This window comes from Sorghum bicolor, chromosome 10 (genome assembly GCF_000003195.3).
Source record: "Sorghum bicolor cultivar BTx623 chromosome 10, Sorghum_bicolor_NCBIv3, whole genome shotgun sequence".
Classification (NCBI taxonomy): Eukaryota; Viridiplantae; Streptophyta; class Magnoliopsida; order Poales; family Poaceae; genus Sorghum; species Sorghum bicolor.
In genome coordinates, this window is record NC_012879.2 from 23,155,654 (window position 1) to 23,171,130 (window position 15,477).

General features: G+C 39.2%; 1 pseudogene; it reads right to left on the reverse strand.

Annotated features, from left to right (window-relative positions):
- Positions 1 to 15,477, reverse strand: part of LOC110431118 — a 119,366-nt pseudogene that overhangs the window by 102,248 nt on the left and 1,641 nt on the right.

Genomic DNA, 15,477 nt, shown 5'->3' on the forward strand with positions numbered 1-15,477 from the left:
TAAGGATGATCTACTGTTATATTGGGGAAGCTTACGGAATCTAGACACCACAAAGGATGTTCGACCCACACCTATAAACCCTACCCGTCCTGCTAACAAGATATGGGATGCAAAGGTAACTCGGAAATGTCACGTTCCTTGCTACTACCACGGTTCAGCTAGTCAGGGGATATCTATGAGTACCCTAGCCTAAACACCACATTTACGCTAGTAATGATTACTGTAATACTCAACCGGAAGAGATTAAAGTAAACTCATAAACCAAAGAACACTAAAACAAGAACTTACTAGAATTAGAAGTCGAATTACTGAAGAATCCTAGGAGCAAGCCTCGGGTTAGAAGACTTGATCCCATAGGTACAACCTCAGAGTAGACACTGACAGGTAGGGCTTCCTCCGATCTACACCTCCAGTCTATCTCTCTCAATCTAGTAGAAACTAGAAGATATAATTCTACTCACATTGGATGCTAATCCTAAAAGAAATTTTATTTAGAGGAGAGGTATTCCTTCGAGGGCTCCTCTCAACTCTATGATGAATTTGTCTCCTCTAGGGGCCAGGGGGTCTGGTTTTATAGTCCCCTCAAGTGAACATGAGCCATTGGATCAAACCGACATTGATTGGACGGTTATCCTTGATTCTTTAGGTTGGTGGAGATTAGTCCCGAAAGAGAGTCCTGATCCAACTCTGAAGGGGGGCGGGCGCCCCGTGCCTGGCCCCGTTCGGCCTCCGCTTCCTTCCCGTGGCTTCTGGAGTCTTCTAGATGTAAGATAATTGTGTGGCACATTAATATCTCTATGTAATCCCGACGTGTGGGCCTTTCTTCCGTATTTCCTGATAACCCCCTGTAGAAATAGGCAAACACCGAAACTCATGGAATTCTGTCAGATAAAACCCTAAGTCTAGATGTTGATTTCATTTGGATCCTTTTCTTTATTTATTTGATGATTATATTTGGTACTGAAGGACCGTCAACAACTCCCCCAAGCTTACCTCTTGCTCGTCCCTGAGCAAGGATGAACTCAAGAGTTTCTACAGTGTTTTCATGCCTTAAAAGTAAGATCTCATCTCTGAGTTAGGGTAAACTGTTAAGACTTAAAACTTACTCATTTTACCTTTCACCATGGGGCTTGTAACCGTCACCTGTGTCTTGAGCAGTTAAAAGATAGAACGGTCAAGTCAAGCACCATGTCCCTTATTCTTGATCAGCTATAGCTCTGGAGTTTTTTGCAGATTTTCAAATAAAACTCAGAGATTCCTTGTATGACTCTCTCAAATCTCTCTTTTGTGCTATTTCTAGATCCTTTCCAAGGCAGTAATGGTATATGCCTTCTCTCAAAGTATGTGGTATTTTTGGTATGAGGCATAGTGACATTGCCTTCTCTCGCACCCTACTCTAATATGGTTTTAATATCTGGAGCTCATAGGTGGGAGACAGATAATACATACTTACAAGACATTTATTGCATAGTCAAACCATGGATCCAGAGAAACAAGTCAATAAGTCAAATCAAGATGTGCATGTGTGGTAAATGAATGGTGTATGGTGATGATGGTGATAACAATGGTGAAAGTCTAATTCTACTTTTGCTCTTTTAAGGGGATACATACCTTTCTTGCACTTTGAAGCTTTTTGGGGAGAATGAGATGCTCTATATTTTCTTTTTTTTCTTTCCTCTTAGGTGGGTATCTTGTACCCCTAATTCTACTATTGGACACTTGTCCATTTTTACCTCTCGTCTCACTCTTTCTTTTGTTTGAGATTCCGGGCACTTGCCCCTTTTTATTTCCTCGTATCCTCTCTTTTTTTAGAGAGCACTCATCTCCTTAAATAATATAGCAAGTGGTAGTAACCAAGATAACTCAAGCATTTATTTCACAGGGAAAAACAGAAATGTTTTTGGCTATTCTCTCCTAGATTAGGAGTAGAATACTTTTGGGTGGCTCTGGAGATGGAAGTGAGTGGATATATGTGGATGCGTACTTCCGGAGTAGAAGCAACATGTATGAGTGAACGTGCAAGTGAATCTTGATTTTAACCACATGACAAGCTCCTCAGGGTCTACACAGCTTGACCACACTCAATGCTCATAAGCACTAAAAAGTAAATGTGTGGCTCAAAGTCTAGCAAGCATGTATATATGGCAGTGGTAGGAATTTAAACTCTCATCATACAGGAACTCATCATGTGTTATTTTAAAGATTTTCAAAGATAAAATTCTCCAGATTTCTAGCATCTCTAGGAACAGATAAACAGCAGCTCAACCTTCCCATATCATATCCGTTAACGACTTAGACTTTAGATCAAGTACTCTTCCCTCAAGTTCAGGTTTAGAGCAGGTTTAAATTATAATAGTTATGCCTAAACTTGAGAGAGATTTCAATTTTAAGAACTAGTCATGGCAGAGAAACTATTCATCATTTCTATGTGAGAGCTTATCATGAGGTTTCATAGCAAACTTCATTTATTTATTTATTTAGCAAACTAAGCAAAGAGATATATATATATATATATAAGCACAAAAATCTTTATTTCGGTTTTATGATTATGCATCTTTTTATTATTTGAGTAAAGTATAAACACGAGTAGAAACACTTAGCTGGATAAATGGGGGTGCTCTCCCCCAAGCTGGATTTTGACGTAATTTCTTCTGATGTAGCTAGCAAGTGACGGAGGTGTATTTGAATGTTGGCAACACCCTGACAGCGATTAGGATGTCCTCCGTCTGCTAGTCTTCTTTGATCCTTGAATTCTGTGGAGCTCAAATAGACGACAAAGCTTTGTGGAACTAGTTAAGTGTTCGCATAAATATCTAGCCTTTATCATGTTGAGCCTCCTCAATAAATGTGATTTATTTATCAAGATCATGCACTTATTATTTTTATATTTTTATTGTAAGATAAAAACATATTTATTTTATGCCACCACAGTCAGTATACCTATGGGTTTTTAAACCACAAGTCTACTCACATGGGGCTTACTATTTTTAACATTTTTATTTTCTTTTCAAAATAGCATGAACCTGATTAACTATGCAAACTATTGAAAGGAAAAGGATAACTACCAAGTTTACCTCTTGGCAAGACGTTCGGTGTTTTTAAGTCCTCCGAACGGGACTCTCCGTTTTTTCAGTCGTCCTGGGATTCGCTGGATGGCGTAGTCGGTGATTCCGGTGGTGCCTCCTCTTCATGTATAACTATCTTCTCTTTCTGACTCGGTGCTACGGTTTCCTTAGTACAGTTCTGTTCAAGCTATATGTCTTCAGACCTTACCACTTCTCCTTCGTAGTCCACCCATCCGTCCTTGATGATTTGCCTCCTCTGGTTTTGGTTGCATCGCCTTCTTTAGAGGGAAGTGCATGTGGACTTCTCCGGTTCCAATATAAATGATGGCTTTGCTAGTGTTGAGGAACGGTCTTCCAAGGATGGTGGGTGGATCATACTCGTCTTTTCCCATGTCAATGACCTAAAAATTATCTGGAGCTGAATGTATGTTGGTTATGGTTCCATGCAGGAGCTGATAAGTGACTGCGGTCATTATGTTGACGACAGATCCGGTGTCGTAGAGTGTCTTCTGAAAAGAGTATCCGTTGCTTGTGCACTTGATTTTTGGAACACCAGGGTCATCCTTCTTGATCAGGAAAGGCGACTTGAGTCGAAGATTTTGACCTCCTCCGACAAGGATCCAATGTTTTAAGTCTTCTGGACAAGACTTCTCACCGTCTTCATCCTTTAGGTGCATCATTTGATTAGGTGTGGACCTTGACGTCTGCACCCCTTGATACGGTGTCACCCATGTTCTTCGTTTGCCCAGCAGTTCGAAGTATGGTGTTGGCAATATCCTGCTCAGTGTGTTTGTGCTCGTAGATCCAGGTCCTTCACCTGGTGGAGTCTGGGAGTTGTAAAACTCCTCCATGTTTTGCTTGAAGTGTACCTGTTCACAGAGACAAGGCAGAGATCAAGTGCATGGGCCCTGTTGGTGAAAAACACCAACAGAACCAAAATTGTATTTGTTCTTTTCTAACCTTAAGCATAGTGAGCAAGGCAAAGTTAATGGATCATGAGTGTAGCATTTAAAACATTTGCCAGATCAGATTGCTTGACCTAATGGAAATATAATCTATCTATATTTATGTTTTGTTTATATCTTCCAAAGATTGAATGTGCAATACTTTAGCTTATATGATTAGGAGTGTGCGATCACGAAGGTAGTACTAAGAACAAAGTTTAAAGGACTAAACATGCTGAATCAGTTGGGTTGGTTAATTTGTAGTTACAAATCATACATGTTTGTCTCTTTATTGTATGTGAACGCCAAAACCAAGGAGAAGCTTATAAAAGTGATAATCAAGTACTTTAAGATGTTACCTTAATTGAAGAGTGATGGTATAGTATCACCTTGTGGAAGCTTTCCTTTCTTAGCGGTTGTGCATCGTGTTTGTGGCACCCTCCATGGATCATCTCTTTTGAGCTATGCCTTCCTTGTGTAAATTGTTAACCTTCATGTGTCTCTCTCTTTGTCTCCAATGTGAGTTTATCTCAGGACTTCCCAGGTCGATATTGAAAGTTTTCCTGCAGGGGTTAGTCCGACAAGATATACCAATGCTTACTCAAAGAGTTTTTAGTTCAGTAACCAAACTAGACTCCATGTCTAATCAGATTAAGGAAGGCTATTTAACCTAAGCACCACACTTAATTTAAATGCCAATGGAAGTATGTCCAATACTTCCAAACCAACACTTACTTAAGATAAACATAGGTAGCATGATGACATTTATAGAGATCTACTCAAGTGGAGATGAAGTAGTGTGACTAGTATTTAACAAATTGAGCATGTCTCAAAGGTAAGGACAACCAACATAGCAACATGTTTTTATGTAAAGTACTCCCCCAAGCTTGAATTTTGCAAAATTCAAGATTGGATGAATTTAATTCAATGTTGCTATGATTGGTTGGACATACCTTGTGCTTGTCATTCCTCGGATCTTCTTGCTCCAATCCTGGAAAGGTTAGTAACAAGAATACCCGAAGGAATATTTCTAAAATTATCTTTATATGCTCCATACACAAGGCAATGTTGCAAATAATTAGAAGTTCATGTTACGATCTGATCAGTGCTTGTTTTAGGACACTAAACTCGTCCTTGGGAAACAATCAATTTATGTCGGCGAAGTGGTTTCTCCTCCAACGCTGACCTATATCTAGATCAACTCAACGAGATCTGCAATATTTATTATAGACATATGCATCGACAACCGTCCTTTTAAAGTTTTTATAAATAGAAAGGAAGAGGGGGTTGGAGATCTCAAATGCGGTGATGTTGGAGAGACCAATTGATTGGGGAGATGTTTTATATGAGCAAGGACTTGGTGAGGTATTTATGAAATAACTTCCATGCTCACTGTTGTTTCTCTCATTCTCAAACTCCAAGGATGATTCTTCATGAATGCTTAAAATTCCTCTAGGATTGTCTCTCAAGTTTGTTTTATCTATCCATTCAATGGTGATAGCACATGGATTTTTATTGCCCTCTAGCCATTGATGTTGCTCTTCTCGATCCTCCTTGTGGTCTTGGTGACTCTTATGCATGGGATGTCTAGAGAGATTCATAAGATCATCGGGAGGTTCAGGAGAAAGATCATAGTAGAAATTATTAGGCTCAAGGATGGGTTGGATAGCCGAATCATGGGATTGGAATGTTTGGAAATCTGCGATTGAAACATCCTTTCCTTGTCTGGGAGATGATTCCTTCTCTATCTCTAGGATTTTTTTATGAAGACTAGTGCAAGAAGGATGTCCACAAATGAAGACATACCTTCCTTTACTAATAGGTAAAGAAAGAAAGACTCTACCAAAGGTCATATGATTAAGACCAATGTGAAAATATCGAGAAAAAACATGGTCTTGTAGGGCTAGGTTTAAACCAGAATTTATAGAAAGATTAAAAGATTCCCTAGGTGTAGCTAAAAGTTCATTATCTTCTTGATTAAAAGATAGGACCTCGGCTATAGAAAAGGGTTGGTTTTGACCTATTGCAATCAACTCCGGACACAAATCATAATTAGGGGCAGGACTTGTTGACTCCCATGGTCTATGGTTGGTCTCCGAAGGTGCAAAGAATTCAATAATAGATATGGAATTTGAGTTATCCATAAAGATGGGAAAAATAAAAAGATACAAGAATAAAAGTATAAAAGTATAATACAAGATAATAGCAAGATTCAAAGTTATCTCAGCAAACCGTCTTTCTCCCCGGCAATGGCGCTAGAAATACTTGTTGATATTTGGTAACGCAATAAGGAATTGATCCGCAAGCGCACGGATATCGGTGAGCATTTCACCTGGGAGGTTATCCAGAGTTATCGTATTTATATTTTTACCACTGGGAGAAAGGGTGCATCTGACTAACCAAATCTATTGCTACTACCCCTTTAGGCTACGAAGAATGTTTCTCGATGTGAGTGATGTATAGAGAAGACTGCAACCGTAGTCTCGTCCTAACCTTGGTAAGGATGATCTACTGTTATATTGGGGAAGCTTACAGAATCTAGACACCAAAAAGGATGTTCGACCCACACCTATAAACCCTACCCGTCCTGCTATGGGATGCAAAGGTAACTCGAAAATGTCACGTTCCTCGCTACTACCACGGTCCAGCTAGTCAGGGGATATCAATGAGTACCCTAGCCTAAACACCACGTTTACGCTAGCAATGATTACTCTAATACTCAACCGGAAGAGATTAAAGTAAACTCATAAACCGAAGAATAATAAAACAAGAACTTACTAGAATTAGAAGTCGAATTACTGAAGAATCCTAGGAGCAAGCCTCGGGTTAGAAGACTTGATCCCACAGGTACAACCTCGGAGTAGACACCGACAGGCCGGGCTTCCTCCGATCTACACCTCCACTCTATCTCTCTCAATCTAGTAGAAACTAGAAGATCTAATTCTACTCATATTGGATGCTAAGCCTAAAAGAAATTTTATTTAGAGGAGAGGTATTCCTTCGAGGGCTCCTCTCAACTCTATGATGAACTTGTCTCCTCTAGGGGCCAGGGGGTCTGGTTTTATAGTCCCCTCAAGTGAACATGAGCCATTGGATCAAACCGACATTGATTGGACGGTTATCCTTGATTCTTTAGGTCGGTGGAGATTAGTCTCGAAAGAGAGTCCAGATCCAACTCTGAAGGGGGGCGGGCGCCCAGGTCAACTGGGCGGGCGCCCAGTGCCTGGCCCCGTTCGGCCTCCGCTTCCTTCCTGTGGCTTCTAGAGTCTTCTAGATGTAAGATAATTGCGCGGCACATTAATATCTCCATGTAATCCTGACGTGTGGGCCTTTCTTCCGTATTTCCTGATAACCCCCTGTAGAAATAGACAAACACCAAAACTCATAGAATTCTGTCAGATAAAACCCTAAGTCTAGATGTTGATTTCATTTGGATCCTTTTCTTTATTTATTTGATGATTATATTTGGTATTTAAGGACCATCAACAATGTCATCAATGAAGACGACTACAAATTTGTCTAGCTCTGGTATAAAGACGGAGTTCATCAAGTACATGAACTGAGCTGGTGCATTGGTTAAACCAAAGGACATCACCAGATATTCATATAGCCCATAACGGGTTGTGAAAGCCGTCTTGGGAACATCTTCCAGCTTAATCTTGATTTGATGGTACCCAGATCTCAAGTCAATCTTTGAGAATACTTTAGCCCCGGCTAACTGATCAAATAGCAAGTCAATGCGGGGCAATGGGTACTTGTTTTTAATCGTCACCTCATTTAAGGGACGATAATCAACACATAGCCTTAATGTCTGATCTTTCTTTTTCACAAATAAGGCTGGGCAACCCCATAGAGATGAACTGGGTTGAATAAAACCTTTCTGCAGCCAACTCCTGTAATTGGTTTTTCAATTCAGCCAGTTCTTTTGGTGCCATTCGATAGGCTCTTTGAGAAATTGGGGTTGTCGCTGGTTTCAATTCTATACTGAATTGAATATCCTGGTCTGGTGGCAGACCTGGTAGGTCCACGAGAAACACATCCGGGAACTCCCGAACTACCGGGATATTTTCAACTTCTTTCACCGTGGTGGCATGAACTTGTTCAATTGCCCATTTTGGAGTGGCTAGTTGGATTAGAAGGTAAGAATTACCATTGGGCAATGGCATCTTGATGGTTCGATGTAGGGTGTCTAGCACAACCCCTCGTTGTGTCATCCAGTCCATGCCTAGTATAACATCAATATCTTGATCTTTAAGAACAATCATACTGGTAGGAAAACTATGCCCACCAAATTCGATGGGTATTTGATAAACCATTTCCTTAGAACCCAGTCGTCCTCCTGGCGATTGTATATAGAAATGATCTTTAGTTTCTGTTGACGGTCCTTAATGTTTACATTTAACCGTCCACTAATCATGAAAAAGGATCCAAATACAACCGACACATAGACTTAGGGTTTCATCTGACAGATTTCCACGAGTTTTGGTGTTTGTCTATTTCTACAGGGGGTTATCAGAAAATACGAAGGAAAGGCCCACACGTCGGATTTACATAGAGAATTAATGTGTGTGGTAATTTTCCATAATCAGGAAGACTCTAAAAGCAACTCGACCGAAGCAGAGCCGAGACGGGCCTGGGAACAGGGCGTCCGCCATTGATCCTAGGGCGCCCGCCCTGGTACAAGCACCAATCACAGAATGAAGTACACCATTACAAAGATCTCGTCGAGCTGATTGAAATGCATATATTATTTGCTATATTTGGAGTTCGGAATCAAGAGATATTAATAAAAGAATGACTCCACATAAAAGAGCTGCGGGATTAATTGGGCCCAAATCAAATTTTGGTCCATTAAGGCCTATGTGCATTTTAATGAGATATGATGGAAAGTTTAGTACCACATCACCTGCTGAACCAAAAACGCACAAAGGAGGAGGACTATATAAGCAAGGCCTCTCGCCCCTGGAGGAGAACACATCATTATAGAGTTGAGAGGTGCCCTCGAAGGATAACCTTTCCTCTATAGAGAATTAGGGCTAGACATTCCATTGTAGTAGATTAGTTCTAGTCGGGAGTTAGGAAGAGTGGAGCTGCACTCCGGTTCTGGAGAAGTCTTCAGAGTTTTGGTATGTCTTTATATTTATTGTAAGACTTATGCTTTAATATATTTATCTTCTCTGTTTACTTTTATGCCTTTATTATTATCGAGTAGTGTAGTTGTTATATTTTGGCATAGGATCTCCATTCGCATCGAGTGCTCTAGTTATTCATGGTAATTAGAGTAGTAATCGTTAATGTAGACGTGGTGTCTATACTAGAGGTTACCTGAGGTTGCACCCAGTCAAACGGATTGTTGTGGTAGCCCTAGGGTAGTGACAGCCCTAACGGTCGACGTATTCCACCTCGTTCGGATCGGTGTTTGTAGGATCGTAGTCAGAGCTTCCCAGCCCCCTTCTCATCTCTTTCTGTGGTTGGTGTTCTGATGTCCCAAAGTGCTAATATGTGATTGCTATATCTCTTCATTCTTTGTTATCATAGAACTGAATAGAGAAGTATACAGGAACCCAGGTCTCTCCCGTTGTCCTCCCGCTATGGCTATCTACGCATTTATCATAGAATTCTCACCTTTATATTATTACCTATCATATATCATTTACCCCTACTTTACTCTAGTTGGTTTATTAAATTAGTAGATGCATGATAGTAAGTTATCGGATTCTTTAACCTTAGCTTCCCAGTGGTAAAATATAAATAACGATACCTAGAATACTCCCGGTAAAATGCTACGATGATGTTCTGTGCACTTGCGGAATTTTTCTTATTCTTATTGCAATTAACGAATGTCAACAAGCATTTTTGGTGCTGTTGCTGGGGAAGCAATTGGTGTGAAGATTTTGATAGTGATCTTGATGTCTGCTAATTTAATGTATCACTAGCTTTAGTAGGTTTATTGTATTTATCTTTTCTGCATTTGTTTTTAGCATATTTATTTCTCCATAACATATTTATCTTTATGCATTATTATTGCATTAGAAAATATAATAAAAATATTTTATATAACTCATTGCATCTTAAATACTAAAACCCCATATGAATAAATTGTGTGGTGTGTAAAAGCCCACATGGTGGAATAAAAAAATATATAAAAATAAATAAACATGCATTCATCGTGTTCCATTTCCTTTTTGCTTCATAGAAAGATTAAAACCCAAAAAAATATATATATTGAGAAAGAGATCTTGTTGAAACTCTGCTTAGAAAAAGAATTAAGAAAAATCTAAAAAGCTTGGACAACTAAGGCTTAAGTGGCCAACTACCAATGTTTAATCGGTGCCACAAGTTTTGTTGTCTATTTGAGTTTAACATGATTTAAAGAGAGAATCCCCAATGATCAAGATATCTTCATCAACTTGGAAGCGCTGCAATCATTACTGACATTTTGAAGCTCAAGAATATTGAAGAACATTTGTGTTGTGCGGATTCAAGATTAAAGACTATGTCAACATTCAGCTCGGGGGAAGCAATCCCGTTATCTTCACGATTCAGGCTTGAAGTAAACGAGTGAAGAATAACAACAAGAATGGAGATAAAGAAAGAGACACATGAAGTTTAACAATTTGCATAAGAAAGACATAGCTCGAGAGATAATCCATGGAACGAGACGAAGAGTGCCACGAATAAGATGCACAACCATTGAGAAAGAAAAGCGTCCACAAGGTGATATTGTACCACCACTCTTCAATTAAGGTAACATCTTAAGGTATGTGACTGTCACTGTTATAAGCTTCTCCTTGATTCTGGCATGCACATGGATAAAAAGACAAACATGTATGATTTATAACAACAAATTAACCAACCTAATTGATTCAACATGTTTAGTCCTTTAAACTTTGTTCCCGGTACTACCTTCTTGATCCCACACTCTTAACCATATGAGCTAAAATGTTGCACATCCGATCTTTGAAAAATGATAGTCATGTAAAGAAAAAAACATTTACTTAGATAGATTATCTTTCCATAAGGTTGAGTGATCTGATCTGACAAATGTTTTAAATGCTACACTCATGATCTTATTATCCATCAACTTTGTCTTGCTCACTATGCTTAAGGTTAGAGAAGAACAAATACACTTTTGGTTCTATTGGTGTTTTCCACCAACAGGGCCCATGCACTTGATCTCTGCCTTGTCTCTATGAGCAGGATACACTTCGAGCAAAATGGAGGAGTTTTCCAACTCCCAGACTCTACCAAGTGAAGGACCTGGATCTACGAGCACAAACACACTGAGGAGGATGCTGCCAACGCCGCACTTCGAACTGCTGGGCAAACGAAAAACATGGGTGACACTGTATCAAGAGGTGCAGATGTCAAGGTCCACACCTAACTCAAATGACGCACCTAAAGAATAAACACGGTGAAAAGTCTTGTTCAGAATACTTAAAACATTGAACCCTCGCCGAAAGGTAAAATCGGTAGTTAACCATATTTATCCTTTCTCCATTCCCTTTTTTTCTTAAATTATTTACTTTTCTTAAATAGCTTGTTAGTTAATCATGCTATCTTGAAAAGAAAATAAAAATGTTAAAAACAGTAAGCCCCATGTGAGTATGCTCGTGGCATAAAACCCATTCACTGTGGTGGCGTAAAAATAAAATAAATATATTCTTGTCCTATAAAAATGAAAATATAAAAATAAATTTATGATCCTACTAAAGAGAGTAATATTTATTAGAGGAAGCTCAACATAATAAAGGCTAAGAGATTTTATGCTAACACTTAACCAGTTCCACAAAGCTTTGTTGTCTATTTGAGCTCCACAGAATTCAAGGATTAAGGAAGACTAGCAGACGGAGGATATCCTAATCACTATCAGGGTGCTGCCAACATTCAAATACTCCTAGGCCACCTACTAGCTACATTAGAAGAAATTACGTCAAAATCCAGCTTTGGGGAGAGCACCCCCATTTATCCAGCTAAGTGTTCTACTCACGTTTATACTTTACTCAAGTAATAAAAACAAGCATAATCATAAAAACCCAAATAAAGATTTTGTGCTTATATATATATATATATATATATATGTATATATATCTTGTTTAGTTTGCTAAATAAATAAGTAAAGTGTCTATGTCAAACTGAACTTCAATGATAAACTCTTACATGGATATGATGAATAGTTACTGTTGATATTTGGGAACGCAATAAGGAATTGATCCGCAAGCGCACGGATATCGGTGAGCACTTCACCCAGGAAAATATCCAGAGTATCGTATTTATTTTTTTACCACTAGGAGAAAGAGTGCATCTGACTAACCGGTCTATTACTACTAACCCTTTAGGCAACAAAGAATGTCTCTCGATGTGAGTGATAAATAGAGAAGACTGCAACCGTAGTCTCCTTCTAACCTTGGTAAGGATGATCTACTGTTCTATTAGGGAGGCTAACGGAATCTAGACACCACAAAGGATGTTCAACCCGCACCTATAAACCCTATCCTTCCTGCTAACGAGATATGGTCTGCAAAGGTAACTCGGAATTGTCACGTTCCTCACTACTACCACGGTCCAGCTAGTCAGGGAATATCTATGAGTACCCCAGCCTAAACACCACATTTACGCCAGCAATGATTACTCTAAACTCTACGCGAAGAGATTAAAGTAAACTCATAAACCGGAAGAACAATAAAACAAGAACTTACTAGAATTTAGAAGTCGAAATACTGAAGAATCCTAGGAGCAAGCTTCGGGTTAGGAGAACTTGATCCCGCAGGTACAAGCTTGGAGTAGACACCGACAGGCCGGGCTTCCTCCAATCTACACCTCCACTCTATCTCTCTCAATCTAGTAGAAACTAGAAGATCTATTTCTACTTTACATTGGTTGCTAAGCCTAAAAAGAAATATTAATTAGAGAAGAGGTTTTCCTTCGAGGGCACCCCTCAATCTCTATGATAATTTCTTGTCTTCTCCAGGGGCCAGGGGGGTCTCCTTATATAGTCCTCCTCCTCTATGCGTTTTTGGGTCGGTAGGCGAGGTGGTACTACGTTATCTTTGATCCATTATGTCGGTGGAACATCGTGTGCGAAGAGAGTCCTGAATGTCTTCCAGCAGGGGGCGGGCGCCCTGGGCCTGGCCCCTTTCGGCCTCTGCCTTCTTCCCGTGGCTTCTGGAGTCTTCTAGATAGTAGAAAATCGCGCGGTGCGTTGATATCTCTATGTAATCCCGACATGTGGGCCTTTCTTCCTTATTTCCTGATAACCCCCTGCAGAAACAGATAAACAACAAAACTCGTGGAATTCTGTCAGATCAAACCCTAATTCTAGGTGTTGGTTGCATGTTGGTCCTTTCCCTTGTTTATTTAACAATTAAAATTGATACTTAAGAACCGTCAACAAATACCCCCATACTTAGGCTTTTACTCGTCCTCAAGAAAAGGATGGTTAAGAAAAATATCTGGGGTATAAAACATTCTCTTTATAACTGCTGGGTGTTAAATTTCCACTGTGTACTATAGTCAGGGAAGTATATGGTTAAGAGTAAAGATCCTTTCTTCTCAATCTTGTCACTTGGAGTTTTTGTATATTTTTGAAAGAAAGTTAGCATACCTTTTTATCCTCATAGGTTCTCTCAGATCACTCATTATCTTTTATATATCTCACTGAGGCTGTTTTATTTTGCAAATATTCTCAAGCATACTTACTTTGCATTTATTGCCTGATCAAAACGGGATCCGAGGAGGGGAATGTCATACTCTTAGATCAAAGACTTTGGAAATTAAAATCTTTGTCAAGTCTTGCTGGCATATTGCTTATTAGAGGGACCATGGGCTATCATTTTCTTCTTTTCTCTCTCTCTTTTCTTTTTTTAAGTGGATACCGAGGTAACCCTAATTCTACTGCCGGACACTTGTCCATTTTTTTTGCGAGGTTGTCGAGCACTTGCTCCTTTTTATTTCCTCGAAATATCTCTATTTTTGCATAGCCCATGCCTCTAATGCAATAATATTCGGAAGAGTCAATCTTTTGAATAAATGTCTTGATCTTAGGAGCATGATAAATCTCTCAACAAGGGTCTAACTCATTTTGAACAAACTCAATACAGACTAGATAGCTTTTATAATCATTAATATTTTCAGTTTTATCAGGCATATAAAACACTGAGGATGGTAGCTAGAATTTTGAATATTTTGAAATAAATTCTCCAAGTAGCAATGATATCAAGAATAAGAAACTCATACTCTACCATCACATATTCTATATTGACTTAAGTAACACAGGGTTTTTAAAATGATTTTATGATAGTTGCAAGTTTTCAGGAAATATCACAGATCATGATTAGAAATATTTTAATCTTTTTAATTTATCATGTCGGAAACAATATTCTGCATAATCCAAGATATATATAAGTATGTGTAAAGTAAAGTGTGCAGAGTATGTACCTAAATCGTGGAGTGGTGTGGTCGGAGTGTGTTTGGCATGTCGAGGGATCTCCCCCATACTTCTTTTCTGCTTTCTTACAAAAATAAAGTAGAGACACACAAGACATAATAATAATAATAATAATAATAATAATAATAATAATAATAATAATAATAATAATAATAATAATAATAATAATAATAATAATAATAATAATAATAATAATAATAATAATAATACTCTTTATTAATCTTGAGACATTTATTACAAAAGACGAGTAGTAAACTGATAGCAAACTGTTGATAATAGTAAACCTAAACCGAATTTAAAGATAAATAACTAAGATGCATTGCCTCAAGGTCTAATCTAGATAACTTAGCGGCGCTCTAATTCCTTAATCTTCTTGTTGGCACTGGCAAGATCCTGCCTAAGGCCTAGTATAATGGTGTTGTGGTTAGAGAGCTGCCTAGTGAGGGAATTAATTGAGGACTGGAGGTCTATGATAACTCTGTCTAGCCTGCGAACGTCCTCATCAATATCCATTATAGTCTTGCGACGCTTGGGAGGTGTCTCAAAAGCATTGAGAGCGTGCTTCGGGGCTGCCTTTGGAGGGATGAAATGGACTTTGGCTGCTCTAATCCCTTCAAAGTAAGGCCTTTCCTCCTCCGTAGTGTAGCGAATACTGCTGATCTCGCCGCTCCGGTTGGTCTTGACTCCAACGACCCTCTCGTTGGGTCTAGGTGGAAGGATCCTTGTGCCGGTTGGCACCTTGATGGTGGTCTTCGTCTTGGATGATGATCCTTTGAGGAGTAGGGGTTGTGGCGGTGCGGTGAGAACTGGTTGAGCATGGCAAGGAACTAATCAAGCTCTAATTGAAGGAGAGAAGGCTTGGTGGCTTGGTGTTTGAAAACTGAGGTCAGGGGTCTTTATATAGGGGTCAAAAAGTGCCTCTATGGGTTGTTCGGGTGGCTCCCGTCGATGTGCGTGCGAAACTTTCCATCCGAGGGATTATTCGGATTACCATAAATGCATTTACCATAACAGAGAAAAT